The 26,209-nt window shown below is 47.5% G+C and overlaps 1 long non-coding RNA gene across 1 annotated transcript; it reads right to left on the reverse strand.

Moving 5' to 3' along the window:
• Window positions 1–17,614: 17,614 nt before the first annotated feature.
• LOC119860461 lies at window positions 17,615–25,117 on the reverse strand. Its single transcript, XR_005294548.2, has 2 exons — window positions 24,944–25,117; window positions 17,615–18,045 (listed from the first exon to the last, which is right to left on the reverse strand). It is a non-coding gene; the product is annotated as an uncharacterized LOC119860461 (long non-coding RNA).
• Window positions 25,118–26,209: the final 1,092 nt, after the last annotated feature.

Here is a 26,209-nt window from a genome sequence, read left to right on the forward strand (position 1 = left end):
CCCCCCACTGTTCCTCTGATATTCTTGTTAACTGCTGGAATTAGCCTACCTGCTTGTCACCATGAAAGGTTTTCCTCCTTCCCCCCCCTGCTGTTGGTGATGGCTTATCTTAAGTGATCACTCTCCTTACAGTGTGTATGATAAACCCATTGTTTCATGTTCTCTGTGTGTGTGTATATAAATCTCTCCTCTGTTTTTTCCACCAAATGCATCCGATGAAGTGAGCTGTAGCTCACGAAAGCTTATGCTCTAATAAATTTGTTAGTCTCTAAGGTGCCACAAGTACTCCTTTTCTTTTTGAGAATACAGACTAACACGGCTGCTACTCTGAAACCTACATATTAATGGTTTCACTATTTTAACATGGACAAAGAGATGGCTTTGGGGAACTGGCCTGAATCTGGCCCAGGTCAGCAAGTGAGCATGGGGTTGCATCCCTGGCCATCTTGGCTAATAGTGATTGATGGACCTATCCTTCATGAAGTTATCTAGTTCTTTTTTTAAGCCTGTTATAGTTTTGGCCTTCACAACAAATTCCTCCGGCAACAAATTCCACCGGTTAACTGCGCGTTGTGTGAAGAAGTACTTCCTTTTGTTTGTTTTAAACCTGCTTCCAGAGGCGACACATAACTGTGGATAGCTGGGCACGTTTGGAAGGTTCTGGGAGGGTTCATGACCACCCCATGTATTGCCACTGCCTCATCTCAGTGGTCTGCAAAGCAGGCAACAGGAAGAGCTGGAACTCCAGCAGCAGGGAAGGAGAAGCAGCCCCATGGTCAGCCAGCGTCCTGCTGCTTCCTCTGTCCCTGCACTGCAAGGACAGAAGGTGAGTGCCACCACCAGGAGGAGACACTGCCTCCTCACTGCTGGTCATCCTGGTAAGAGGTGACCCAAGAAATTGGGGGCGGGGTTGACCCTGCATGCCCCCCACACACATCATCTCTGCCCCTTGCCTATCAATTTAATTGGGTGACCCTTGGTCAGGGGTGGGCAAACTACAGCCTGCGGGCTGGATCTGACCTGCCAGCCATTTTAATCTGGCCCTCGAGCTCTTGCTGGGGAGCGGGATCTGGGGCTTGCCCTGCTCTGCCTGCCCAGTGCTCCAGCCGGGGAGCAGGTTGGGGGCCACTCCATGTGGGTCCCAGAAGCAGCAGCTCTGGTGCTCCAGCTGGGGAGCAGGGTCGGGGCCGCTCCACCTGGCTCCTGTAAGCAGTGGCATGTCCCCCCCCTCCGGCTCCTACATGTAGGGGCAGCCGGAGACTCCGCTCTGCATGCTGCCCCCACCCCAAGCGCCACCTCTGCATCTCCCATTGGCCGGGAATCACAGCCAATGGGAGCTGCAGGGGTGGCGCCTGCGGACGGGGAAGCGTGAAGAGCCGCCTGGCAGCACCCCTCCATAAGAGCCAGAGAAGAGACATGCTGGGGCTTTCGGGAATTGCTTGAGGTAAGGACGAACCAGAGCCTGCACCCCTGAGCCTCTCTCTGTGCCCCAACCCCCTGCCCCAGCCCGATCCACCTCCTGCCCTCTGAACCCCTCGGTCCCACCCCAGAGCCTGCATCCCCAACCGGAGCCTGCATCCCCCCCCCACACCCCACTCCACCACCCTAGCCCAGAGCCCCCTCCCGCAGCCTGAACTCCTCATTGCTGTCCCCACCCTGGAGCCCACACCCCCATCCAGAGCCCTTACCCCCTCCCACACCCTAACCCCAATTTTGTGAGCATTCACAACTCACCATACAATTCCTAGTCCCAGATGTGGCTCCCGGGCCAAAAGTTTGCCCACCCCTGCCCTTGGTTCTCATGTTATGTGAAGGAGGAAATAACATTTCCTCATTCACTGTCTCCACACCAGTCAAGATTTTACAGACCTCTATCCTCTCCCCCCTTAGTCGTCTCTTTTCCAAGCTGAAAAGTCCCAGTCTTTTTAATCTCTCCTCATATGGAAGTTGTTCCATGCCCCTAATCATTTTTGTAGCCCTTCTCTCTACCTTTTCCAATTCTAATAGATCTTTTTTGAGATGGGACAACCAGATGTGCACACATTATTGAAGATGTGGGTGTACCATGGATTTATACAGAGTCATTATGGTATTTTCTGTCTTATCTATCCCTTTCCTAATAGTTCCTAACATTGTTATTTTTTTGACTGCTGCTGCACATCGAATAGATGTTTTCAGAGAACTAACCACAATGATTCTGTGATCTCTTCCTTGAGTGGTAACAACTAATTTAGACCTCATCATTTTGTGTGTATAGTTGGGGTTATGTTTTCCAAGGTGCAGTACTTCACATTTATCAACATTTAATTTAATCTGCCAATTTGTTGCCCAGTCATCCAGTTTTGCTTGATCCCTTTGTAACTCTTTGCAGTCTGCTTTGGACTTAACTATCTTGAGTAATTTTGTATCGTCTGCAAATTTTTCCACCTTGCTCTTTACCCCTTTTTCCAGATCATTTACGAATATGTTGAACCTCACTGGTCCCAGTACAGACCTTTGGGGGACACCACTATTTACCTCTCTCCATTCTGAAAACTGACCCTTATTCCTACCCTTTGTTTCTTATCTTTTAACCAGTTACTGATCCATGAGAGGACCTTCCCTTTTATCCCATGACAGTTTACTTTGCTTGAGAGCCTTTGGTGAGGGACCTTGTCAAATACTTTCTGAAGGTCTAAATATACTATATCCACTGGATCACCTTTGTCCACATGACAGGTTTCAGAGTAGCAGCCGTGTTAGTCTGTATTCACAAAAAGAAAAGGAGTACTTGTGGCACCTTAGAGACTAACAAATTTATTTGAGCATAAGCTTTTGTGAGCTACAGATCACTTCATCGGATGCATTCAGTGGAAAATACAGTGGGGAGATTTATATACACACACAGAGAACATGAAACAATGAGTGTTATCATACATACTGTAACAAGAGTGTTCAGGTAAGGTGAGCTATTACCAGCAGGAGAGTGATAATCAAGGTGGGCGATTTCCAGCAGTTGACAAGAACGTCCGAGGAACAGCGTGGGGGGAGGGGGAGGGGGAAGGAATAAACAGGGGGAAATAGTTTTAATTTGTGTACTGACCCATCCACCCCCAGTCTTAATTCAAGCCTAAATTAATTGTATACAGTTTCCAAATTAATTCCAATTCAGCAGTCTCTCGTTGAAGTCTGTTTTTGAAGTTTTTTTGTTGAAGAATTGTCACTTTTAGGTCTGTAATCGAGTGACCAAAGAGATTGAAGTGTTCTCTGACTGGTTTTTGAATTTTATAATTCTTGACGTCTGATTTGTGTCCATTCATTCTTTTACGTAGAGACTGTCCAGTTTGACCAATGTACATGCCAGAGGGGCATTGCTGGCACATGATGGCATATATCACATTGGTAGATGCGCAGGTGAACGAGCCTCTGATAGTGTGGCTGATGTGATTAGGCCCTATGATGGTATCCCCTGAATAGATATGTGGACACAGTTGGCAACGGGCTTTGTTGCAAGGATAGGTTCCTGGGTTAGTGGTTCTGTTGTGTGGTGTGTGGTTGCTGGTGAGTATTTGCTTCAGATTGGGGGGCTGTCTGTAAGCAAGGACTGGTCTGTCTCCCAAGATCTGTGAGAGTGATGGGTCGTCCTTCAGGATAGGTTGTAGATCCTTGATGATGCGTTGGAGAGGTTTTAGTTGGAGGCTGAAGGTGATGGCTAGTGGCTAGTGTTATTTTCTTTGTTGGGTCTGTCCTGTAGTAGGTGACTTCTGGGTACTCTCCTGGCTCTGTCAATCTGTTTCTTCACTTCACCAGGTGGGTATTGTAGTTGTAAGAATGCTTGATAGAGATCTTGTAGATGTTTGTCTCTGTCTGAGGAGTTGGAGCAAATGCGGTTGTATCGTAGAGCTTGGCTGTAGACAATGGATCGTGTGGTGTGATCTGGATGAAAGCTAGAGGCATGTAGGTAGGAATAGCGGTCAGTAGGTTTCCGGTATAGGGTGGTGTTTATGTGACCTTTGCTTATTAGCACCGTAGTGTCCAGGAAGTGGATCTCTCGTGTGGACTGGTCCAGGCTGAGGTTGATGGTGGGATGGAAATTGTTGAAATCATGGTGGAATTCCTCAAGGGCTTCTTTTCCATGGGTCCAGATGATGAAGATGTCATCAATGTAGTGCAAGTAGAGTAGGGGCATTAGGGGACGAGAGCTGAGGAAGCGTTGTTCTAAGTCAGCCATAAAAATGTTGGCATACTGTGGGGCCATGCGGGTACCCATGGCAGTGCCGCTGATTTGAAGGTATACATTGTCCCCAAATGTGAAATAGTTATGGGTGAGGACAAAGTCACAAAGTTCAGCCACCAGGTTGGCCGTGACATTATCGGGGATACTGTTCCAGACGGCTTGTAGTCCATCTTTGTGTGGAGTGTTGGTGTAGAGGCTTCTACATCCAGAGTGGCTAGGATGGTGTTTTCAGGAAGATTACCGATAGATTGTAGTTTCCTCAGGAAGTCAGTGGTGTCTCGAAGATAGCTGGGAGTGCTGGTAACGTAGGGCCTGAGGAGGGAGTCTACATAGCCAGACAATCCTGCTGTCAGGGTGCCAATGCCTGAGATGATGGGGCATCCAGGATTTCCAGGTTTATGGATCTTGAGTAGCAGAAAGAATACCCCTGGTCGGGGCTCCAGTGGTGTGTCTGTTTGGATTTGTTCTTTGCTTTTTCAGGAAGTTTCTTGAGCAAATGCTGTAGTTTCTTTTGGTAACCCTCAGTGGGATCAGAGGGTAATGGCTTGTAGAAAGTGGTGTTGGAGCGCTGCCTAGCAGCCTCTTGTTCATATTCCAGCCTACTCATGATGATGACAGCACCTCCTTTGTCAGTCTTTTTGATTATGATGTCAGAGTTGTTTCTGAGGCTGGGAGACAGGCCAGTCCTTGCTTACAGACAGCCCCCCAACCTGAAGCAAATACTCACCAGCTACCACACACCACACAACAGAACCACTAATCCAGGAACCTATCCCTGCAACAAAGCCCGTTGCCAACTGTGTCCACATATCTATTCAGGGGACACCATCATAGGGCCTAATCACATCAGCCACACTATCAGAGGCTCATTCACCTGCACATCTACCAATGTGATATATGCCATCATGTGCCAGCAATGCCCCTCTGCCATGTACATTGGCCAAACTGGACAGTCTCTACGTAAAAGAATAAATGGACACAAATCAGACATCAAGAATTATCACATTCAAAAACCAGTCGGAGAACACTTCAATCTCTTTGGTCACTCGATTACAGACCTAAAAGTGGCAATTCTTCAAAAAAAAACCTTCAAAAACAGACTCCAACGAGAGACTGCTGAATTGGAATTAATTTGCAAACGGGATACAATTAATTTAGGCTTGAATAAAGACTTGGAGTGGATGGGTCATTACACAAATTAAAACTATTTCCCCATGTTTATTTCCGCCCCCCCACCCCCCGCTGTTCCTCAGACATTCTTGTTAACTGCTGGAAATGGCCCACCTTGATTATCACGACAAAAGGTTCCCCCTCCGCTCTCCTGCTGGTAATAGTTCACCTTACGTGAACACTCTCGTTACAGTGTGTATGGTAACACCCATTGTTTCATGTTCTCTGTGTGTGTATATAAATCTCCCCATTGTATTTTCCACTGAATGCATCCGATGAAGTGAGCTGTAGCTCACAAAAGCTTATGCTCAAATAAATTTGTTAGTCTCTAAGGTGCCACAAGTACTCCTTTTCTTTTTCCCCACATGTTTATTGAGCCCTCAAAGAATTCTAGTAGATTAGTGAAGCACGATTTCCCTTTTACAAAAACTATGTTGACTCTTCCCTAACAAATTGTGTTCACCTATATGTTTGATAATTCTGTTCTTTACTATAGTTTCAACCAATTTCCCTGGTCTTCATAGCAGAGAGGGAGATGATGGAATGGGCCATGGAAACTGATCTATGCTGACACTTATCAATAGTTCCATCAGAAGGAGGTTGAGGCACTTTGCTAGGACAGTGTGATAAAACTGACATTCTCTAATGATGCTATGTTGACCGGATCCCCACTTTTGGGTCTCTCAGCTCCTTCCTGGGTGATAAACCAGAGCTCCTCGAGCACCCAAGCAGTTTTGTCCCTTTGAGGCACTGGCAGATGAGCTCCATTCTGAATCCAGCTGTTATTTCAGGTCCATTCTAACCAGGCTTAACTAGGGAGCTGTGCCTATTAAGGGTTATTCCAGGCTTTGGATTCAGTTATGGCATTTAAAAATCTTTTTATTGATTTTTCTCTGGTTCCCCTTTAGTCCCCTGGGCCTCAAAGCAATTACTTGCAGCACTAGCATCTCCTTTTATGCTTTAACCTGCATAGGTGAGGTTGCCTGAATTATCTCCATGCCTTTGAGATGATGAGGGTTTTTTGGCTGCTGTGGCTCACATGCATTGATGATTTTGGTGCTCTGTGGGTTATTGCCTTGTCTCCCTTAGTTGCTGATGTTCTTTTGGTGCAGAGTGCAGCAGAAGCCTTGGCAAACTGTCAATAGTCTTGATGTCTCTTCTGCACACTGGACTTAGATATCCTCAGTGTTTATCATGGTGTATTGAGTTTCCTATCTACATTATTGTTTCCAGTACTTTTTCTTGGTCATGAAGACTGTCTTTCTAGCTTTTGGGGTGTCTTCACATCTCATTTCAATGGAAATGATGTTAAGAGATGAAGAATAGGAAAGGCAATGGTGTAGTTCAGGGGTGGGCAAACTATGGCCCTTGGGCCGGATCTGGCCAACCAGCCATTTTAATCCAGTCCTCGAGCTCCCGCTGGGGAGTGGAGTCTGGGGTTTGCCCTGCTCTGGCACTCCAGTCGGGGAGCAGTCAGGAACCGCTCCACACAGCTCCCAGAAGCAGCAGCTCCAGTCCTCAAGCCAGGGAGCAGGGTTGGGGGCCACTCAACCCTGCTCCCAGAAGCAGTGGCATGTCCCCGCTCTGGCTCCTACACGCAGAGGCAGCCAGGAGGCTCGGCTCTGCACGCTGCCCCCACCCCAAGGGCCACCCCTGCAGCTCCCATTGGCTGGGAACTGCAGCCAGTGGAAGCTGCAGGGGTGGTGCCTGCAGACGGGGCGAAATGCAGAGCCTCCTGCCTGTGCCTCCACATAGGGGCTGGAGAAGGGGCATGCCGTTGCTTTCAGGAGTCGCTTGAGGTAAGCGCCACCTGGATCCTGCACCCCTGAGCTTCCCTCTGCACCCCAATCCCCTGCCTCAGCCCTGAACCTGCTCCTGCCCTCCAAACCCCTCATTCCCAGCCCCACCCCAGAGCCTGAGCTGGAGCCTGCACCCCTTCCCGCACCCCAACCTCTGGGCCCCGCCCTGATCCCTGCCCTCCAAACCTCTCAGCCCCACCCCAGAGCCTGAGCCTGCACCCCTTCCTGCACCCCAACCTCCAGGCCCAGCCCTGATCCCCACCCTCCAAACCCCTGAGTCCCACCCCAGAGCCTGCACCCCTAGCCAGAATCCTCACCCTCCCCTGCACCCCACTCCATCACCCCAGTCCAGAGCCCCTTCCCGCACCCTAAACTCCTCATTTATGGCCCCACCCTGGAGCCTGCACCCCCAACAAGAGCCCTCACCCCCTCCTCCAGCCCAACCTCAATTTTGTGAGCATTTATGGCTCGCCATAAAATTTCTATTCCCAGATGTGGCCCTCGGGCCAAAAAGCTTGCCCACCTCTGGTGTAGTTACATTCAATATGTAAGCCCAATGACTTGAAGCCATAGAAAGGAGGGAGCTCACTATTGACACCTACTGGTGAATACAGAGAAGTGCAGCCCAGAGCTGTGTAAAAGCTGCGGATGGCCCGGCTTCATAGAGGAGGGAGCTCTCTGCCAGGATCTGCGGGAGAGCGGAGGGAACTGATTGAATGGTCCAGGCTTCATTTGCTTTCTCTTGTGTAACCATTTGGGGCATTTTGATTAAAGTGCAATTAAGTTTTGATCTTGGGGGCAACAAAATGGCTACTGACCATGTTGGAAGATGCAGGCAGAAGACAATTATACCAAATGCACCTGTGGTCACTCAGTCAGGCACAGCTAGATACAGTCTCCAGGACATGGCTACAGTGAAGGAAAAAGAGAGTGTTGTTTTCTGCTGAGGGCCTCTGTCTGGTTGTCAGGACTCCGTTCAGGGGCCTAGATACCAGGGATTTCTCTTGGAAGAGCAGAGGTGGTTTTGAGGCAATGGACAGCACATAACAGAGCGGAGGAAGCCTGGCTTGAAGCTGCAGAGAGGAGCAGCAGCCCACTTAAGGGAGTCAGGTGTGGTCTCCCTATTCAGCAATTAAAGCTGAAATCAGCTGGGCTGGGGCAGGTGCTAGATCCCTGGAGTAGATCAAGCAGTATGGTCCTTGCAGAATCTTTGGACACCACCAGCTCAGGACAGCAAACTGTGAGTGGGGAGCCCAACTAGGGAGGAGGTAAGTGGCTCGAATGCAGCTGCCACTCACTCACTCACGGGGGAGGACTGAGATTGGAACTATTGTTAAAACATCCTGGGGGGGGAGGGTTACTTAATATTAATTGCTGGTTTTCCTAAGTGTTTTCTCTTGTCTCCCTCTCTCTTTGTTTTAAATTCCTGGACTCGCGGCTCACAAGTGGGCAAGTATTGCCTATCCAGGGTGCCCAGGGTAGTGTAAGTAGCTTCCCAGGTTTCTGGGTGTGGTGTTGAACCACTGTTAAGTCCTCAAACATTGAACCTGTCTGTTTTTGCTGCTGACAGCACCTGGAGGTTGGGTTACAAATACAGGGATGCCTCAGAGCATTATCAGTACAGGCCTCAGACACATTTTCATCCTTGGGTTGGAGGCACAGGGTCCTAGATGTTGCAAAGGCACAATCTGAAGACCGTCTCAAGCTGTGTTTTATTGAAGCAGGTGTTTGCGTGGTCTCCTCTAGATGGGATTCAGCCACAGATGCTGGCAGGGGCGGCGAGTTATATCTCCATGTGGTGCCTTAGCACCAGCAATATTCAGAGCCCAGGGGCCCAGCTCTACCAATATTTGGGGCTGGGTGTTCCCCGGGTCCCACCTGCTGCCTCCCCATGCCTCCCCCAAGTCTCCCCCGGCCCCCTCTTGCTGCCCCTCTGCAGCAACCGCTGCTGCAGGGTCCTAGTGCCCCCGTCTCGGCTGCCAGGACAGACTGACTGAGCTGCCCTTCCACCTCAGACTCTTCCCTTTTCCAGCATGACCCTCCACCAGCACAGGGGGCCCCCTGGCCTGCAGTCACTGCTCCTGCACCATGCTGGGCAAGGAGGCAGCCCCATCCCTCACCCCCAGTGAGGCTACAATCAGGGGCAAGAGCAGGGGAGGAGGCTCACGCAGCAACCCCCGGCACCCACTGTGGGGGAGGCGAGGGAGATTCCAGGACCTGAGAGGGGCCCTAGGAGCACTTTCAGTGACAGTGGTGGGGGTGAGTGTGCTGCTGGAGGGAGGGAAAAGGGGGCTTCTCCCTCAGAGCTCGCTGATGCTGGCAGAGAAAGGGGTGGGGGGAGTCCTCCTCTCTGGCCCCTGGCCCGGAGCAGTCTGCCTGCACCCCAAACTCATCCCCAGCCCTGCCCCACCCCAGAGCCCACACCCCCAGCCAGAGCTTTCACCCCCCACTGCCCCCTCTACCCCAGCCCTAAGCCCCTCCAGCACCCCAAACCCATCCTCATCCTCCTGCACTCCAACCCTCTGCCCCAGCCCTGAGCCGCTCTAACCCCCAAGCCCCCCAGACAGAGCCCTCCCCCCACTCTTGCCTTGAGCCCCTCCCATAGCCCAAACCTCTCATCTGCAGCCACACCCCACAGCCCTCACCCCTGCACCCCCTCCCTCTGCACCCCGTCCCATCCCCAAACTCCCTCCCAGAACCTGCACCTCCTTCCTCCACACCCCTTCCCATCTGCAGACTCCCTCCCAGAGCCTGCACCCCAATCCCCTGCCCCAGCCTAGGGCCTGCATCCCAGACCTCCTCCCCCACCCAAACTCCCTCCCAGAGCCTGGGGCAGAGTTTGGGGGGGGGTGGAGTTTGGGCAGGGGCGGGTTCTGGGCACTACCAAAATTTCTACAAACCTGCCACCTCTGGGGGATTGGATGACAGTGGATAGATCACTTGACGTGACGATCACCCTGGTCTGTTCATTCCCTCTGTAGCACCTGGCATTGTCCACTGTTGGAAGACTCAGCATGGCTGCTGTTATGTTCTGTGCCTTCGTTTCCCTTCCCACCCTTTGTCTGTCTTAGGGCCTTATTGAAATTGACTAAAGGCCCCTCCCCCAACCTTTGGGGAGAAGCCACTGGACCTGGGACTCCACTGAAGATGGGGGACAACTACCGAATAACAGGGCTGGGAGTGGCGGTTTTGGGTTCAAAACTAGGGATCCAGAGGGGGACACCGAGCAGAGAATCCTAGACAGCGCCTGCTGCTCCTCAAAGCTGTCCAGGGAGCCAGCGGACCCCGCCCAGTAGAACCCTGCTCGGATGCATGAGACAAGGGAGGAACGGAAATAGGCTCCACAGTTGCAGAGCACCTCCCCTTCCCGGTTTATGTAGGGCCACTTGGGCCAGGGCCAGGAGCAGGTTGACTTTGTGGGGCCACAGACAGGGTGTGGCATATATGAAAAGGTGTGGGGAAAAGTGCAGCCAGCACCTCACAGGAGGTTCTTGAGGAGCCTGAAGAAGGGCTGCAACCTGGTGCATTCCAGATAGGCACGTGCCAGGGTCTCCCTCACGAGACAAAATGGACAGGCAGTGGGGACAGGGGTGAACTGTGCCAGGTAGGCGCCCATGCTCAAGGCTTCCTGAAGGAGCTGCCAACCGATATCTCAGGCAGGCCATGGGACCAGGGTGGGCTACAGGCTGGCCCATGGGATTCCTCACCTTCTGCAGGTGGTAGTAGGTCCTGTCACTTGGTATCGGGGCGGGACACGAGGATGAGGAAGTGAAATGTGTGCAGCATGAGCGTGTAAAATTGTTCCCATGGTGCGGTTCGGAAGTAAACTGGCTGCAGAGCGTGCAGCCGGCTCGGTCTGTGGATGGGAGGGGGTCTGCAGGGCTTGGAGGACAGGGGCCTGATGGAAAAAGTCCGGACGGCCTGGGGTGAGGGGTGGGCAGGGAGCTCCCTCTCGCAGGACCTGCTCAAGACAAACCCGAGAGGTGGGCAATAAAGCTGCCCCCACCTCCTGGAGTACCCACAGTGGGGTCTGAAGGGTGGAGAGCCCCATGCACCAGCTGAGCGCTCGGGGATCCACCCAGTCCCGCCCGTCATAGTCCAGGAGGTCTCTGATTCTGGTGGTGTCTGTCTTAGAGGCTGTCTCTTACTGTGTGTCTGTGCAGTGCTTAACACCATGGGGCCCTGATCTCAGCTGGAGCTTCGAAGCACCATTCCACTATAAATAATAATTAATTGAGAACCTTCCTTTATTCACACAGGTCCAAAGTTGCAGACTTGGAAATGTAGTAATCTCCTTATAAAAACTCATAAGCTTGCCTTTTCTAAATCTCATTATATTGCCTGTTAGGGTTCAGAATCTTTCCAACATTCCTCCCCACCCTTCTTAGGTCTCTGAAGGAGAAAGTGAAAAGTGAGGAAAGTGATCAGGAACAGTCAGCATGGATTCACCAAGGGAAGGTCATGCCTGACTAATCTAATCGCCTTTTATGATGAGATTACTGGTTCTGTGGATGAAGGGAAAGCAGTGGATGTATTGTTTCTTGACTTTAGCAAAGCTTTTGACACGGTCTCCCACAGCATTCTTGTCAGCAAGTTAAGGAAGTATGGGCTGGATGAATGCACTATAAGGTGGGTAGAAAGCTGGCTAGATTGTCGGGCTCAACGGGTAGTGATCAATGGCTCCATGTCTAGTTGGCAGCCGGTGTCAAGTGGAGTGCCCCAGGGGTCGGTCCTGGGGCCCGTTTTGTTCAATATCTTCATAAATGATCTGGAGGATGGTGTGGATTGCACTCTCAGCAAATTTGCGGATGATACTAAACTGGGAGGAGTGGTAGATACGCTGGAGGGGAGGGATAGGATACAGAAGGACCTAGACAAATTGGAGGATTGGGCCAAAAGAAATCTAATGAGGTTCAATAAGGATAAGTGCAGGGTCCTGCACTTAGGATGGAAGAATCCAATGCACCGCTACAGACTAGGGACCGAATGGCTCGGCAGCAGTTCTGCGGAAAAGGACCTAGGGGTGACAGTGGACGAGAAGCTGGATATGAGTCAGCAGTGTGCCCTTGTTGCCAAGAAGGCCAATGGCATTTTGGGATGTATAAGTAGGGGCATAGCGAGCAGATCGAGGGACGTGATCGTTCCCCTCTATTCGACACTGGTGAGGCCTCATCTGGAGTACTGTGTCCAGTTTTGGGCCCCACACTACAGGAAGGATGTGGATAAATTGGAAAGAGTACAACGAAGGGCAACGAAAATGATTAGGGGTCTAGAGCACATGACTTATGAGGAGAGGCTGAGGGAGCTGGGATTGTTTAGTCTGCAGAAGAGAAGAATGAGGGGGGATTTGATAGCTGCTTTCAACTACCTGAAAGGGGGTTTCAAAGAGGATGGCTCTAGACTGTTCTCAATGGTAGCAGATGACAGAACGAGGAGTAATGGTCTCAAGTTGCAATGGGGGAGGTTTAGATTGGATATTAGGAAAAACTTTTTCACTAAGAGGGTGGTGAAACACTGGAATGCGTTACCTAGGGAGGTGGTAGAATCTCCTTCCTTAGAGGTTTTTAAGGTCAGGCTTGACAAAGCCCTGGCTAGGATGATTTAACTGGGACTTGGTCCTGCTTTGAGCAGGGGGTTGGACTAGATGACCTTCTGGGGTCCCTTCCAACCCTGATATTCTATGATTCTATGATTCTATGATTCTGAGGATCTACAAGTTTTTTCTGATTTTGTTATCGTGGCCTCTATGCCAAATGAGAACAGACTTCTTCTGGAGCCCTGCAGCATTGGTCCTCTCCAGTTTGGTGGGCACCAGGGTTCCATGCTGAACACTTTCTGGGAGGTGCTGAGCACCTTCAACCCCCACTCGCCTCCAGAGCACTCAAACTGACAGACCACAGCAATCCAGAGAAGGCACTGAGATTTTAAATCAAACTCAAGGCTTTGTTGTGGGAGAATCATTGGCCTGGGCCAGTGATGGGAATTTTGATACTTCCCTTGGGGAAGGAAGGTGTCTTTTCCACAGGTATCTCACTATCAAGAAGCTTTCCCTGATATTCTGCCAAAATTCCTGTATCCGGTTAACTTTAACTTTGCCATAAAATTTTCCTTAGGGCTGAAAGATCCCCTGCTTGGTGTCAAGTTAAGAAAGTAAGTCTTTTCTGTCAACTATAATTTCAGCCCAATTTGGCTTATTTTGTTTGTTTCTTTGTTACCAGAACGTGTTTAAAAACATTTAAAAAACAAATATGAAAAGTTAATATGGTGGAGACTTTTATGCTGAAATATCTTAGAGACAATGTTGTTTTAAAACTTCAAACTTGGCTTGTACATACTGGATGAGGAATGCTGCTATCATACATTCTATCTACTATGTAGAAGTGTGGATTTTTGATTAAGTGCTTATCCTGATAACCATATAGAAGGGAAAGGGAGTGACATACCTTAGTCTTACAGCAAACTTATAGACCTTGTTACAGGGTTTGGTACTTTTATACTGAGGGAACTCTCAACACCACCTTCCTACAATAAAAATACTTCTGAAAGTTTCAAATTGTGACCCATGTAGCAGATGCAGTAATACAAAATACTGCATACCAATGCAAAAAAAAAATCTTAAAATGCAATTCTGATCTCAAAAAATAATTCTGTAAAAATAGCAGCTGTTCATTCAAATAGCTCTGCTCCCTGCCTCTATCAGAGTGATAGCTGCCAACTTTAGTAACAGAAAAATGCTTTTTATACTTGGTATTCTTTTTAGCACTACAGAAGTAATTCTGTTCTTTCTCATGCCCCGAGTTCTGACTGCAGGGCCAAGTTCTGTCCTCACTGCAAATGTGCAACCTCCATGAATATACTGGTGCAACTGAGAGTGTAATTAGAAGATTGTACAAGTGTAACTGAGGCATGGGGTGGCCTTGCAGCAGCTTTCCTGCTGAGGATGACAAGCAAACAGGAAAGACCCAAGACGAGTTTGGAAGGCTGCTACTTAAAACATCATTTATTTATTTATTTATTTTATTTGTAAACTGAGTAAATTTGATCCTGAGGTTGCGGGACACAATAAGCATGGAGCTCTGTTCTGACAGTGTCCCTTTTCAGAGCAGACCTATGCTGTAGTTAGATTTGTAATCCTGAAAAAGTGAAGCAATTAATGTATTGTTCTTGCGGCAGCTAATCCCAAATCTCTTGTATGTGAGTATTCTCTCTTCCTGTATCCAGCAACTGCTATGTCAATTCTTCCTGGGCCTGGAAGGGTCACAGGAGCCCCGCCCTCACCCCAGTATAATCCACAAAGAGAGGCAGTGTATGGAGAAGCCAGGCGGGGGAATTTGGATATACCAATCCTCTGCAGTGGGTCCATGGAGGAGAGCCTGTTCAGTGGATACATGAAAGTCTGGATCCCCAGGCCAAAACTCATGTCTAGGAGCCAGAGCTAGCCATGCATACTATAGCAGTCTTGAGACTATGGATGCTGTGTATGCCTTGCTGCAGGCTTCGGAGAAGAAGGATTATGCCTCACTGTAACTACCTATGTCGCTGTGGACAGCTTTCTGCAAAGACCAGAATTAATACAGATGCACAGCATAGCTAGGTCCCTTCCCAGCTGCTGTGGAAAATCATAATGTTGCCTATACTGACCTTAGTACAATTAAAATCTGTCTTAATGTTACATAAACACACGGTGATATCCTCCCTCTGGTCTGTGTGTAGAACTCCCATTATTCTCAGTGAGTGATCGTCTCCCTTGGGCAGAGGCCAGCACAATGGCTCTGTATTATTTAATCCCTATGAATCTGAGCAGGACACGGGGCTTTTGCTGCCCCTCTGCATGGGGCTGAATTTTAGCTGGGGAGACTTGTGAGCATGGGATCAGGGTGAGTTTTTTTTGTATTTAATGCAGCCTTTATGGGTAAGCCTGAGCAACAGGAATCAGCTGCCGTGACAGATCATTTTAAAAAAATGCTTTGGTACTAGCAAATACATATTTCATAGCTTGATATTGTAGAGGCTGGTGACTGGTTAGAATCCTTTCAGCACATGCACCTCTTGCTGTGAGCTCCCGCCTTCAAATGAGTCTGTGGTTGTCATGATTTATTATATTTGATATAAGAGGAGTACACAGTTTTGTCAAGGAAAGACATTTGGGTGCTATCTGGGGAGATACTGGGAGATTTACTTAGATTGGTGTTTACGTAGAATAGTTTTCTTGTTTCTGAAGTCACCTGTGCTAGAAGGAACAACAGGTATTGCCTTATGAGCAGTCGAGTCATCTGCTGCGAGGCCACAAAGGGTTCTGTACGAGTGCCAGGACTGTGAGGGAGGGTTACAAGTTTAACATGGGAAAAACTACCAAGGGACTTGAAAATTCAGAATATCAGTTTTGTTTGAATTTAACAACCCCACATCTCAATTCCAGCAGAATGGTACAGTCCTGTGAATATCAGAACAGCAGCTAAGGTGGAGATAATTAATGTTGTTTATAAATATCCCCGTCAAGATGCTCAGGGTGGTTTTACATCAGTATGGAAACTACTTAACATACATTTCCAAGCCTTGTAGCCTTAAATCTGTAGTTTAAATGTGTAACCTCTAAGACCAATAAATCTGGGAGGGTCAGGTACTAAATGTGAGGCAGACATTGATCAAACTTTGGAATAAAGATCATTTAAAGGTATCACTTAAAGGGGGAGGGGGGAGAGATGGCTCACATGTACCATAGCAATGGGCCCTCTGCTCTGCAAATACTGCAGAGTGAGTAGTGGTTGTTTTTGTTCATCCCAGCAGCTTGGGGACACCTCTCTCCAAAACTGAAGGGTTAGGCATTCTAAACAAATGAAATAATCTGACTAGCTGAACACTTCTTAGTTCCTTATCTCCCCAGCCTCTTCTGTGTAGAGAGCTACAAGGTTCTATCCTTTCCCCCTCCTCAAACTGGAAAGTCTTACTTGGCCTTGTATGTCTTTCTATTCAGATAACCCCTACCTGTTCAACTCCCTGACCTATCCAGCTTCCCCACCCTTAATGCTTCAAGGACTGAAGTCATGCCTCTGGGAACTAGCTGTTCTTTCAATATCAGATCTATCTCTGACTCCTCCTGACTCAGACTCCCAAGACTAGAAATTTTTAAGCCATCCTTGAGCTTGTACTTTCTTTTCCTTCCTACATTTTCCTGTCTACAACTCACCACTTGCTATGTGTGCAGCATTGCCATATCTGTTCTGTATGGGTTTCTATCCTGCTCTCATTGCTATAGTATCTGAGCACCTTCCTGTCATGCATTAAGTGTTTGCCTAGCATCTGCTGTTTGTGGGTCATTCTCTCTCTCATCCTTTCCCAAGGGGGAAGAATCGTGCATGGAGTGGAATGTCCCGCTTTGGTAGTGTGCTGTTTTGGGATATTTTTGTTTTTAAATGTACATGCTGTTAGGTGTTTATGGTGGAGAAGGTAGGTTGGAGAAGTGCACCTGGCCCTTGGAGCAGAAGGTGGAGAGATTTGTGATGGGCCTTAGTGCCAGTGGAAGTTTGCTCCACAATTTAAGAGCAGCCTCTGAGAATTCTGTGTCATCCACCCAGCTGAGCTTTAACTTTGTGGTAAAAAGTTCCATTGTGCTGGAGGAGCAGAGTTGTTAACCCCAGCCTTCATCCAAGAGCTTTATGCTCTTTTAGATAGTGGCTAGGGCCCAGCCACTGAGAGACTGGGCTGCAAGTCAAGCTTTACCTTATCCATGTACTATGTTCATATAGTTATCAAAAATATTCAGTTGTCATAATTAATGTCAAAAAAATTGGAAGGGATATTAAACCCCATGCTTTAGGGCTTACAATAATCACTAGCTGTTAGAGACCAGGGTGGGAATTAATGGGGGGGGGGGGAGAGGAGAAGAAGGAAAAAAAGATTCTCACATCTGCCTGTTGCAACCTTTGCAGCATCTGATGTTGCCATTGTCAGAGACAAGATATTAGGTTAGATGGACATGGGGTTGCTCTAATCGGGCAATTCTTATATTCCTATATCCTGAAGTCTGTGTGTCCTTCAAGGCAGTTGGAAAAGGCCTCACAAAAGCAGAAAGACATTCTGTGCTACATTTTCTCTTTACTTTTCTTCCCACATTTTTATTACAATGGATATTTACAAGACAGTTTCTTGGAGTTTCTCTGCAAGCTGTGTGTTTTTAGTATTAATGTAATTATCTAAAAGATGCTAAAAGGAAAATAATGCAATGATCAGATCCAACATCGCTTTAAAAATGTCTAAATGGTCCCTGCCCAGCAGTCTTCAGCTGAAAAGAAAGGGAGCATTAACATTCCCTAAAGAAAGGTAAGAAAAATTATACATGCAAAGAGGGTGGAGGAAGGTGATTTGGAAAGAACTCCCAGCTATTCACTTTAATTTTCCAAATTTGTGTTTAAAAATTGGGATTGTAAACAAAACTTGTACAAAAAATATCAGGCTGCTTAGAATTTTGTAACATGCATCTGTGGTGTGAGAAGTTATGGCCTAGGTCCCCCCTCGTCCTCTGCCACGGCCTCTTCCTACAACTGCTTCCCTTTTCTTGGATTCGACTTTTGGTTCAACATCCACTAGCAGCGTATCCAGAGGTAGACAGCCTGGCAGAATGAAGTCTAATGTTATTTCCTCAAATACTCTGTCTCAAACTGTCCAGGCTCTCTGTTCTTCAGTGTCATTTTCACCGCTTTAAGATGCTTATTCATACTGACATCCACTCCTGTGATTGTTCCGTTCTTCAGTTCAGTGGTCAGTCTCATGACTCAGTTTCATTAGAAACCTCACGAGCTTCATGGCAGCAGAGCAGGGGCATCAGGCCAGCCAACTGGGACCGCTGCTGGGGTTGCTGCTCTGTGAGGAGGGGAAAAAATTGAGCTCGGAGTGGAGGCCTTAGACCAGGCTGCTTGGTAGGCAAGAAACCAAACCCTCACTGAAAATTTAACTCTAATGAAATACTAAGATAAGAGATCTTTAGACCACCACAATGCCTTGGCACTGTCTTGGGAGTCAATTTAGAGCAATCTAAATTGATAAAAGCCTGAAAACTGCAAAGAGTGAGTCACAAAGCAAGCTCCAGGCTGCCTCAGCTCTTCCATGATTTTACTACAAGCATTTGAGGGGGAACGATATCCTTCTCTCCCACACATTCCCAGGGCTGCTTTCCAGAGAGCCAGGCACAAGGCAGGGCTGAGACTACTCCTGGAATAGAGTCCTCACGCAAATTTCAGGGTGTTTAGGTGCCATGTTCAGCTCTGACCCGTTTTAGAAAGATCTTTGAGCTGCAAAACCCAGAACGAAAAGGAGTACTTGTGGCACCTTAGAGACTAACAAATTTATTAGAGCATAAGCTTTTGTGAGCTACAGCTCACTTCATCGGATGAAGTGAGCTGTAGCTCACAAAAGCTTATGCTCTAATAAATTTGTTACTCTAAGGTGCCACAAGTACTCCTTTTCTTTTTGCGAATACAGACTAACACGGCTGCTACTCTAAAACCCAGAACATAACCTCCCAAGGCTGGCCTACAAGGGAACCAGAGAAACTCAGTTATTGACTCCAAGGACAAGTTTATCTGGTGTTACAGACTCTGCATAGCTCCAACCTGATTCTTGGATCTCCTGTTCATGATGCTCCTCTGTCCCTCCCCCATGACTCTCCTTGGGTAAGGAAAGTCTCTCTTCCTGCACCTGCATGATTTATTCTATGCAGTTTCCTCTCCAAGTGTCACCTGCAAGCTTTTTGCCTCATTCTCTCGCTCATGATGAATTCTCTGGAGCATTTTGAGACACTCAGTCTGAAGGATGCTCTATAATGAAGAATGTTGTATTGCACTGCTTTAAAATACCAACTGCATTGGTCTTTCAAATGACGTTTAGCGTTGCCAGTTGTGATGCTGTAGATAAAGCTTTGTCAGTGTTCCCATTATAGACTTCAACCTCCAGCTTTTACCACCAGGTGAAACTTGGCAAACAGCCTCTCAGACAGGAGCGAGTAATTCTTTCAAAAGGTGAAGATATAAAACCTTTCTGAAAATAATTTCTGAAAAAAACAAACTTACTGGGATTTGTTGCTTGTATACCCCAGGAACAGTTTTAATTAAATAATAAATCTGAGAAGCAATTAGGCAAAAAGTAGTTGAAGCAGAGATGGTATTTAGAAAGAGAGCCAATCTATTGCTGTTTAAAAAAATCTGCTGTTGTGTATGCAGCAAGATTCTGCTACAGCACCTGTGGGCGAGCGGCATGTGTACTGCATAAAGGGATAGTTCAGAAGCAGATGCTGCACAGACAAGAGGGCCTCCTGGGTAGGCATGGAATGACACAGCTCTCCACCGACGACATCACTGTGGAGATGGGGGCTGAGCACAGTGTAGAGGGTGTGGTGTGAACCCAGGCAGCAGAGACGATGCGGGGGGGCAGTCTGCAGCATAGCCTCAGTCGTCACTTCCTGCACCTCCTTCAGTGCAATGTGGAGCAGCTTCCCTGCTCACAGCCAGCTCCTGGCCCGCCCCACCTTTAGCCACAGGCTCCCAGTCCCATCTGGCCTTTGGCTGCATAGTCTCAGCCCCTGAGGCTCTATTTCTGGCTCTGATGCACAGCCACATTAACCTTGTCTGGGCCCTGGTGCCCAGACCGTGGTCCCACCCTGCTTCTCCACCCCAAAGCCCCACCTGCTGCTTGCATGAGGGGAGGGGCAGAGAGGAGCCAACGGTGGGGAGGGGGCAGAGTGCAGGAGTGGTGCCCTTTAGAGTGTGGGCCCAAAGCCATGGCATCATTGTAAACACGGTACTGCTGTGATGGACACTGAACTTGGACCAGGCAGCTGGGCCAAGTTCTCAGGGCTGCAGGTGCAGCCTCTGAACCCACATGCAGCTGCACAGCTATAGGTGGTTAAATGTGAAGCCTCCCCCACTCTATGCTGGGGGACCCTACCAGACTCCCAGTAGTGCCCTGCAGCTGCTTGTAAAGCACTTTGAGACCCTCAGAGAGGCCATGAGAGCAGGGCAAGCCATGTGCTGCTCTAGGGAGGCATGCTCTGAGCCAGCCTCAAAGACCTGCCATGCTGCACTGAGCCCTCCTGGATTTCTGCCAGGCACAGGGGACACCTAACTGTTAATATTGTGTGGGGGGGTAGGGTGGGGGAGACAATTTATAGGTTCTGATGGGAACCTTGAAGAAATCTGGGGGGACCTTTGACCCTGCACTGCTTCTGCAACTTTTTAAAAGCAGAATATTTATACTGCAGCCTGGATTGGCTTCAATCATGTGCATAATAAATGTATTTGGAAACATCCTAATTAAGTAAAAAGAAAAGGAGTACTTGTGGCACCTTTGAGACTAAAATTTGAGCATAAGCTTTCGTGAGCTACAGCTTATGCTCAAATAAATTTGTTAGTCTAAGGTGCCACAAGTACTCCTTTTCTTTTTGCAAATACAGACTAACACAGCTGCTACTCTGAATCCTAATTACATGTTTACCTGAGAGAGGGAGCCACTGATAGTCACTTTGGCTCATAGACAAACACGTTTGAGAAATCTGCCTGCTTTTGCTTTTACTCAAGAGATGTAAAGTGCATGTTTTATGACCTTTTTAAAAAAAAAAAAATCCACAAAACAAGGTTTTTCTGTCAAAGGCTTTTCAATAATTTTTCTTCCCACTATAGCTCGGAGTAAACTTTGTCTGAGTTGGACTCAGAGCTCTTCAGTGCAAGGACCTTGCCTTTTGTGTGTCTGTTGGAACACTCTCCTGAAAGTCAGATACTACCCCTCTTCTCTGAGCAAGCATCTTTCCCTTCAGCAAGCAGGTGCAATTTGTGATGTTGGATTTGCTCATGAACCTCAGCATGCAAAGGGGTGTTTGTGTGCATTAGGTTCTAGGGTTTCTCCTGAGTGTTGAAAACATGCCCCCAAGTTCTCTCTTGTAGCAAGTTCCAGGTTGCACACGCTAGTTTGTTACTGGCATTTTCTTCCTGGGTCTTTGGGTGTGCATACCTGTCTTGTTAAAGGACTGCTTATTTGGACTCTGCTATGTAGTCTGTTATTTCAGAGTAGCAGCCGTGTTAGTCTGTATTCACAAAAAGAAAAGGAGTACTTGTGGCACCGTAGAGACTAACAAATTTATTTGAGCATAAGCTTTTGTGAGCTACAGCTCACTTCATCGGATGCATCTGATGAAGTGAGCTGTAGCTCATGAAAGCTTATGCTCAAGTAAATTGGTTAGTCTCTAAGGTATTTCATAGTCACTCACGACTGCTGGAGCTAGAGGAGATTTAGTTCTATAATAAACTAAACTATAAGCATTGAAGCCTCCGCTAGAAAGAAAAGCGAATACAGAGAATTCCAAGAACTTTGCGAACAGCCATGGGAGGAAAAGTGTGGCAAATGTGGGGCTTTGCAACCTTGACAATCTCTTTAAAATATATCAGTTGCCTGATATGGTGGCAGAAGTAAATTAAAATTTATGGATGACTCCATCCTTAATGGACAGGATTCTGGTTTAGGAAGAGAAGGCTCATACCAGCATGATTTAAGGGTGGCAGTAGCAGCCTTAACTGCACATTTTCATTCTCATTTTAACTTAAACTCTAAACTAATTTAACCAACTCACATTCTGGATTTAAATACTCTTCAACTTGACATTTTCTTTAACAGCTTCATCATTAATAACTTAGATATTTTTAAACTAAAATGTTCAAATTGGTTTTGGCTATTAAATATATTTTTTCAAACTAAAAAGGGGTTGTGGTTGCACTTCCTGGTTTGCATGGCCTGCCAGCATGGTTATACAACCATTGCATTCGTGCTGGGCTGTGCCGATGATAAGAGCTGCTGTTCTACTGTCTAACATGGCTCCAATTGCCATAGGTGAAACCCTCGTCCCATTGAAGTCAATGGCAAAATTCTTCCTGGATCTACCAAAGTCCAATATTTCATAATCTCTCTTCAGAAGTCTGAATATCAATAAGTTATTGAACTCACTAATTCCATGCCAAAGAAAATCAAACCCACCATTAATGCTACATTCAGGCTGATTGACTTTTGAGTACTTTATTTACTTGAAAAGTCAAAATCTATGGCATATGCATTACAAAAAAAAACCCCCAACTTCAAAACAACCAAACAAATTTCCTTCAAACATGGGCTTGTTTTTAGATCTCATTGAGATGTATGGAGCAAGCTAAGTTTGAACAAAATTTGTTCAGATGTTTTACCATGATATTTCTGACTAGAAGTTACAGGACACATTCTAATGACAGGTTTCAGTAGCAGCCGTGTTAGTCTGTATTCGCAAAAAGAAAAGGAGTACTTGTGGCACCTTAGAGACTAAAATTTGAGTCTAAGCTTTTTTTTATTTGATGCATCCGATGAAGTGAGCTGTAGCTCACGAAACTTATGCTCAAATTTGTTAGTCTCTAAGGTGCCACAAGTACTCCTTTTCTTTTTGAGGACACATTCTAGTTGGCTTTTTGCACATAAAGGTAGAATTCAGAATGGATTTACTGACAGGTTCAAAAAAAAAAAAAGTCATCCCATCTGGGATAAGATTTCAGCTACAAAGGAATTTGTATGTGAACATTATGAGCTATCAGAAAGGGGGATTACAATCCAATTTCATTTACATTATAAATAACGTCTCCAGAAGTGGAGCTTTGAGAAAAACCACCAAATATTGTGGGAACTGGCAGAACTGTATTAGTAGCACCTTCGTGTCACATTCCCCCCACTCCTCTCCCGTAACCTCCTATGAAAGAAGGCGGCTGGCAGGCTATTTCCCCTAAAGGAGGTGGTAGAACCTTGCTGGAGACATTGTCCTGGGGAATATGTTGGAGGGAACAATTTAAGCTGGCTGGGGATCAGCTGATCCCCTAGCAGGTTTCCTTCATCTCTGTTTAATATGCACTCCTGCTTGTTAGCTTGCTCAAAAGATCCTTTGGGGTCTGAACAGGTTCCAACCCCTTTCTGCTGCCTCAGGCTCCTTTTAATAGGAGACTTTGCAGATCCTGCTTTCTGAAATGCCATTTCACCACTGTGTGGCAGCACTGGATACTGGAATTGTGCTCACTGGCAGGCCATCAGGCAGAGAGCACTTTCAGGGGGACTCATGGCTCAAGGGTTGCTAGTGGAACCTAGAGCATCCAGGGCACTGCTTTAATCCAGCTGAGTTTGGGAGTGGGTGCAAGTGTTTGCCCCTTGGTGGCAGTTAGTTCTGCTCCCAGAGCAGGGCAGCCACAGAGTGGAAGCCCCAAATGCAGCTGGCACTTTCTAGATACAAGGTGGGGGAGGTAATCTCTTATTGGACCAACTTCTGCAGGTGAAGACGACAAGCTTACACAGAGCTCTTCTTCAGGCCTGGGAAAGGTGCACAGGGCTTGTCTACACACACAGCACCGCTGTAACACTTAGTGAAGACGCTCCCTACACTGATGGGAGAGCTTCTCCTGTCTGCATAGGTACTGCACCTCCCTGAGAGGCAGTGTTGGTGGGAGAAGGCCTTCTGTCAACATAGTGCTGTCTGCACTGGGGGTTAGGGTGGTTTAACTGCATTGCTCGGGGTTTCCACACCTGAGTGCTGTAGTTACACTGATGTAAGGCTATAGCGTAGGCCAAACCTCAGTGTTGGAGCTAAATACAAGGCAGAACAACTTATTTAGAGCAAGTAGTTAACAGGCATTGTAAGAGCCCATTCAAGGGGAAGTGGCCAGTTAACACCTCTCCAGGTACATAGGACAAAAGGGGGGGTGTTAAGGAGTTACACACTGTAACGAGCCATAAATCTAGCATCTTTACTGAGGCCATGATTTTTAGTGTCTAGCAAAGTTATGACTTGAAGCTCCCAGGCTTGTCTTTTGACAGTGTTGTGCAGGTTTCCTTTGAGGCCCCAAGCAGACTGCAAAGAGCTACAAAAGGATCTTGCAAAACTGGGTGACCAGGCAACAAAATGGCAGATGAAATTCAATGTTGATAAATGCAAAGTAATGAACATCAGAAAACAATCCCAACTGTACATCTAAAATGATGGGGTCTAAATTAGCTGTTTTCACTAAAGAAAGACCTTGTAGTCATTGTGGATGGTTCTCTGAAAACATTCACTCAATGTGCAGCAAAGGTTAAAAAAACAAACAATGTTAGGAATCATTAAGAAAGGGATGGACAATAAGACAAAATATGTTGCCTCTCTATAAATCCATGGTATGCCCACATCTTGAATAAGGTGTGCAGATGTGGTCACCCCATCTCAAAACAGATCTATTGGAATTGGAAAAGGTTCAGAAAAGGGCAACAAAAAAATGACTAGGGTTATGGAACAGCTGCCATATGAGGCAAGATTAAGAGCCCTGGGACTTTTCAGCTTGGAAGAGACAACGGGGGGGGGGGGGGCAATCATGGAATAGGAACACCCTGCCATAGGGTGTTGGGTCACATGTGGTCCAAAAGAAGGACAAAGGATACCACAGCCCATTAGTTCTTATACTAATGAGTTACTATGGCCTAGTGGCTGGCATCAATAAGATGGCCCTTTCAGCCAGGGCAGCATGGCCCAATGGCCAGAGTCAGTAGACAGCCCTTCTATACAGGGCAGTGTGGCCTAATAGCCAGAGTTAGCCTAGTAGCCCACCTCTGTGAGATTGCCTGGCCTGTTGGCCCACTGGGGGTGTGGCACCCCAGGTAAGGGGACTCAGCCCTCACTGCTCCTCTGAATCCCAGCCCAGTGCCATTCACTCACCATTGAAAAGTTCCCCCGTTCACTCACCATTGAAAAGTTTAAGTCCCCTGGGCTGCTTCTTACCCTTTCCCCCTCATTGAAGCTCCCTGGTTCCTCTGGGGTCCTCAATGGCCAGGCTCCCACCAGTGCAGCCCCAAGCCCATCTGGCACTCTGTGAGCCACAGTCCTGCAGTTGGGGCCTATAGCACCCCCAAGAGAGCTCACATCCTGCCCAGACTGAGCTGGGCTACTACCTTTTATATGCTGCCTCCAGGCTGAGCGTGCCCAGCAGGGTCAGAGGGCGGGGCTTCCTTAGCCTGCAAAGCAGAGTTAACCCTCTCGAGGCTGGTGCGGGGTGGATATGCCCCATCACAGGATGATACAATGGAGGTCTATAAAATCATGACTGGTGTGGAGAAAGGAAACATGGAAATGTTATTTACTCCTTCTCATAACACAAGAACTAGGAGTCGCCAAATGAAATTAATAGGCAGCAGATTTAAAACAAACAAACAGCAAGTATTTCTTCACACAATGCACAGTTAACCTGTGGAACTCCTTGCCAGAGGATGTTGTGAAGGCCAAGACTATAATGTGGTTCAAAAAGCACTAGATAAATTCATGGAGGATAGATCCATCAATGGCTATTAGCCAGGCTTGGCAGGGATGATGTCCCTGGCCTCTGTTTCCAGAAGCTGGGAATGGGCAACAGGGGATGGATCACTTGATGATTCCCTGTTCTGTTCATTCCCTCTGGGGCACCTGGCATTGGCCACTGTTGGAAGACAGGACACTGGGCTAGATGGACCTTTGATCTGACCCAGTATGGCCGGTCTTATGTTCTTATGAGGATAAGGACGGATAAGTCAGATATAGAGTGATCATTTTGTGAAAAGTGTTCACCCACAGGTGATAGGGATTTTTTGTCTTCTATAATTTTTCTGTGCGAGTTCATTAGAGACCGTAGTGATTATCTGGTTTCACCCACATAATTGTTACTGGGGCATTTAGTGCAGTGGATGTGGTACATCACATGTTGTGATAGGCATGCGTAAGATCTGTGGATCTTGAAAGGTGTATTTGGGAGAGGGGTATTGATCATTGCAGACACATCTCCACTGCTATAGGATTTGCACCCGTTGTTCTGGCAGGGTGTAGTATCACTTTTTAAGTTGGTGTGTCGTGGTGTGTGGGGAGCTTGCTTCTGATGAGATGAGCTTGGCGAGATTGGAGGTTGTTTGAAGGCCAGAAGAGGGGACTCAGGAAAGATTTCTTTCAGGATGGGGTCCCCAAAAAGTTTGGGTTGTAATCGTT

Source organism: Dermochelys coriacea, chromosome 8, assembly GCF_009764565.3.
Source record: "Dermochelys coriacea isolate rDerCor1 chromosome 8, rDerCor1.pri.v4, whole genome shotgun sequence".
In the NCBI taxonomy this organism is placed as follows: domain Eukaryota; kingdom Metazoa; phylum Chordata; order Testudines; family Dermochelyidae; genus Dermochelys; species Dermochelys coriacea.